The 5,113-nt window shown below is 36.8% G+C and overlaps 1 long non-coding RNA gene across 1 annotated transcript; it reads right to left on the reverse strand.

Annotated features, from left to right (window-relative positions):
- Positions 1 to 747: 747 nt before the first annotated feature.
- LOC131014041 (uncharacterized) lies at positions 748 to 3,899 on the reverse strand. The gene is made up of 3 exons (XR_009097964.1): positions 3,532 to 3,899; positions 1,525 to 1,588; positions 748 to 987 (listed from the first exon to the last, which is right to left on the reverse strand). It is a non-coding gene; the product is annotated as an uncharacterized LOC131014041 (long non-coding RNA).
- Positions 3,900 to 5,113: the final 1,214 nt, after the last annotated feature.

Below are 5,113 nucleotides of genomic sequence, written 5' to 3' on the forward strand. Positions count from 1 at the left end.
AGAAAGCCCAGACGGGCAAGACAACTCCGGCGCGATCCATTGTCGCGCCACCACCTGTTCAAGCCCAACCTCAACCGCAAATTCCCGAGACCTCCATGCAGGAGGGAAGAACCGCTTTCGAGGATACGGAAGAAGAAGAAGAACAACAAGAGAAGGCGAAAGAGGAGGAGGCTGAAGAAGGATAGGGAGTTGAGGCCATTCAAGAGGAGGAGATGGAAGTCCCGACACCACAAAGCAAGAGGCCAGGGGTCAAAAGGAAGCTCGATGTTGCGAAGCCTCCACTGCCCGTTAAGGCCAGACCAGCACCGGCAGGCAGTAAGACCAGAACCAAAGGCGAACAGAGCCGGAGACAGAGGAAACCTACTGCAGCTGAGAAGGGAAAAGCCAAGGAGACGGAAGTACCACTGGAGGCAGATCCAGAAAAGACTGAAACTATGGAAAGCTCCAACTCGGAGGACGTCGTTGCCCCTGCTAAGCCAGTAACAAGTACAATCACCTCAAGGCCGAAAGGTGTTAAGCGCAAGGGCTTGGTGCGACCTTGTCGCAGCCCGATTTCCCGACACTAGTGATAGTGGGGTACGAGTATCGATACGACTATTTTTAAAAGAATAAATGATAAGAAGAATAGGTCAAACATCAAGCGGAAGCTCGCATTAAAGCATGCTAAGGAAAATCATCATAAATGACCCCAAGGGTAAAATCGTCAACGTCGTTATAACTTTTTAATTATCAGGAATTTCAAGATCAAAAACAAAACGGGTATCGCTCATTTTTCGTAAGGAATCATAATATGCAGAGTATCGCAGCAAAAGGCGAATCGATTATATGTATGAAGACATATAACCGTGAGTACATTGCTTAACTTTAAAAGAAAATCCAAGTATATCAATTATCAAGACTTTATCGTCAAAATGGAAATACGATAAAGTAAATACATCCTCTAACAATTCCCCGCCAGCACCAGACCAATCTCGCTTCTCGCTTAGCCTGCACATTTAGAAATACATGCAGGGCGTGAGTACATAATACTCAGTGGGCAAACGCCGAAAAACAAGAAAGGTGCTCTTAGAGCTATAGGTTTGAAACTTGCCACATCTCAGCAATACACAGAAATAAGTTAGCGTAAATGAATCTGTGCATGCAGTTTTCATAATCATGACATCATAAGTAAACGACTGCAGTCAAAGATCTCAACATGTATGTACCACATCTACAACTCATCATCATCAAAGGTACTGAGAAGTAGGCCTCCCTCTCAAGTACCGTGACCGGCCGATTCGCTCAACGGCTCACAGTCACCTCTGTGCACATTAGCCCTGGCAGGATAGCTATCAACTGCCCAGGACCCGAATTCGTCTCATCTCATCAGTAGAGGGTAACATACAAGCTCAACATCAAAAATTGGCAAGTCAAACAGTTCTCAAACATCATTTATCCCAAATCATTTGATAAACTCATAAATATCATCATCAAAATCATTTTAGAAAGCTCGTATAATATTTGTATACTCAAAATATTGCCCACCTGAAGACCTTACTCAAAAACTTCCGTCAAAGCGGAGTTACTTACTTCCCTGCTCTGCTCGTGTCTTCAGGGATCATCGTCATCATCGAAGGTTCATGTCATAAAATGAATCTCGATTAGAACTCAACGACAAAAACTCATGCCCTATCTTATATTCTATCTCTTAATCGACTCTACATAAACTTCTTCACTCATTTCAAAACCTTAAGTCCAAGGATAGGTTTCAAGAAAATCATGGTTCTAAGTCTCGATTTATCTCTCATATAAGACTCGTTTAATCTCATTAAAACACTTAGGCAACACAAACACATAAGGCACATAAGAAAATACAATCAATCATCAACAAATCATGTTCTGTTTTCCCACTGACTCAACTTCAAAATTTAACACGTTCTGACTCCGACCTCTCCTGGACTCCAGACTCATACCAAAAGAAAGGTATTTGAGTCTAGTTTCATTTAAAAAAAATTAGAGTCAGAAACTCCAAGTGGTTTGGGAGATATGGCGTTTTTACCACAGTCTACCATATTCGGCAGTTTTGAGCAATCGGAAACATTGATTTTTGAAAAATAGTAAACGTTGTCAAACTGAGCTCAAATTTGGTGGATATCTATCCCATACAGTAATATTGATACCATAAAAATTTGGAAAGCTAGATCACACAGGAAGCTACTGAAATGAATGACTTTGTCCCCTGTTCTCAGAAATTCCCGGTAGAAATGTGCAGATTTGGTTTTGCATTTTGTAAAAATAGTAAATCAAGTCCAAATGACTTGAAATTTTACCGGTATGCTCACGACTCATGTAGGGACATTCTGTAAAATATTTAAAGCCATTAGACATCGACAACCCGTCGATCACAGTAGGTCAGTAGCCTACGAAAAAAAAACACCAAAACTCATCTCAAACTCTTAAATGCTCAATTCAACATTTCTTCAAAGAAAACCAATCAAAGTTCATTTTAAACACATATAACACTCAAAAACATTCAAAAACATTTAAAATACTCATCATACTCAAATTAACTCTCCTCTTTTACATCTTAACTCAAATCTCAAGGAAAACGTTTCTACAACGTATCAAGTCAATCCTCTTCTCAATTTCATGCTTAAAAACACTCAATCATTCAAAATGACCTCATACTTCATATAACTCATTTTATACATATAAATCCCCTATAATCATACCAACCAAACTTTAATAAAAACTCATATATTCACATAAACTCTCAACAAAAACATGACAACTTCACAAAATGGTCATAAAGCAAATTAGACCTCATTTTATCAATTATTGACTTCTCAAAATATGAAAACTCAAAAATTCTCATAAACTAACTCAAGTCAAAATTTTACTTAGTTTCCAATAGACTTAATCAAACATATTAAAACACCAACATCATGCTCAATTACACATATCTTAAGCCAAATCATTTATTAAACACATAGACAAGAAAATCCCAGTTTTTACCAAACTAAACTCTTTGACATTTTATGAACTCACATGGATCTTTAATCTCATCATATATCTATTAATCTTAACCCATTTAACTCACATATAAACCATCAATTTACAAATAAGGGCATATATACACATATCCCTAATTTTAGTAAACTAACTCACATCAAAAACTCCAATGGACATCATATACTCAAATTACTCCATCAATCATCATCATATACATCTCATAGACTCATTTACACCATCAATTTATCTATTAACTCATTGACTCAAAATTTCCCATTTTTGGGTAAACTAACTTCCATCGAAATTTGAATCTCAAAGCATAGCTTTTCAAAACACACATCAATCATCACCAAACATATCATAGATCACTTTTCTCACCCCAATTCAAGTAAAGAAAAAGAAATATTTTTGAAGGGTAAGATACCCATTTTTTCGAAAATTTGAGGAAAAGAAAAGGGGTGATTTTCTTGCTTCAATCTTTCAAGAATACTCATGTACAAACTCATACAAGTCTAATCTATGAATATGGAGATCACTTACCCAAGCTTACACCAAATATCAAATTTTCTCTCTCTAGTCTTGAAGCCCATCTTCAAGGATTCTCTTGAATTCAAGTTGATAAGAGGTGTTTAGGTGGGATTTAGAGGGTGATTTGTGTGTTTGGCATATTTTGGTGAAGCTTCGGAGGTCTCATCCATGGTTGACAATGGTGGAAAGTAGAGAGATGAGGGAGAGAGGGTGTTGGTCGAATGGAGTGAGTGAGTGAGAGAGAATTGCTTGGTAAGATTTGTGAGGATTTGGTAATCTTATAGAAGATTTGGCAATCTTTGGAAAGATTTGTAATCTTATGAAATATTTGGCAATTAATGCCTTGATCTCTCTCTCTCTAATCTCTACACTCTCTCTAATCTCTACTCTCTCAATCTCTACTCTCTCAATCTCTACACTTAGCAATTTATTGAATTAGTCACATGCTTAGGAAAATTAAAATAAATCATGTGAGAAGGGTGATTAAATAATAATCACAAAAACTATGGAAATATTACTCATTAATAAAGTACCATAGTATAATTATTCATGTGACCAAAATAAAATAATTATAGCACTAATATTAGTGCACTCACTCAATTATAATATTCCTCATCATAGGAAAAAAATAATTTAAAAAAAAATATTATGCTTGGAAAAATTTCCATAAACCGGCATCATTCGATTTCTCGGTAAAAATAAACCGCACTTTCTTTGGAAACTTAATAAAAATTCCAAGTGCTAAGGTCTCGAATAAAATCATAATAATATGGTCATATTGACACACGTCACAAAATCACATAATCATTCAGTCACGTAAATTCACATAACATCACATCAAAACAGTCGGCAGACTCAAATAAGCTAGACGTCTCTCTGACCGACTCTATTTATCAAGGTTTCTCACTCTTTCTTCCTCGACTCTATTTTCAACTCATTATTCCTATTTTTCTTAATAGGACAGTCAATCTCTAATAATTCAGTATCCGGTAACTCTATTCCCGGTAGTTGGAAATAAAATAAAATCTCAGCTCAAATCAATCAGCATCTCTATCTCAACTCATTTCTCAAATCTCATCACTCTAATTCCATCATCGGTTTATTCACTCGTATCTCTATTTGAAAGACAATCTGTCTTATCTGCTCATAAAAAAAAGTAGTCTCGTAATTCGACATCTCAGTACTCTCAATAGTGTTAAGACACTATCTCTCAACATAGGAAAAGTACGGGGTGTTACATCTTACCCCCCTTAAAAAAAATTTCGTCCCGAAATTTGAGTTATTCACCTTCGGGTAAAAGCTCTGGGTACTTCTCTTTCATCTTCTCTTCAAGTTCCCATGTTGATTTTTTTTTTTTTTTTTTTCTTGACCGTGATGTCTCCATTGGATTTTTACCAAGGAATCGACTTGTTCCTCAAATGTTGGATCTTCCGGTCCAGCATAGCATCAGGTCACTCTCTTCGTAGCTCAAAACTGGTTCCAGGGACACTTCTTTTTGATGGATGACGTGTTTTGGATCAAACACGTACTTTCTCAGTTGAGAAACATGGAAAACGTCATGGACGTTCGCGAAGCTCAGAGGCAACGCTAATTT

This window comes from Salvia miltiorrhiza, chromosome 3 (assembly GCF_028751815.1).
Source record: "Salvia miltiorrhiza cultivar Shanhuang (shh) chromosome 3, IMPLAD_Smil_shh, whole genome shotgun sequence".
NCBI lineage: Eukaryota > Viridiplantae > Streptophyta > Magnoliopsida > Lamiales > Lamiaceae > Salvia > Salvia miltiorrhiza.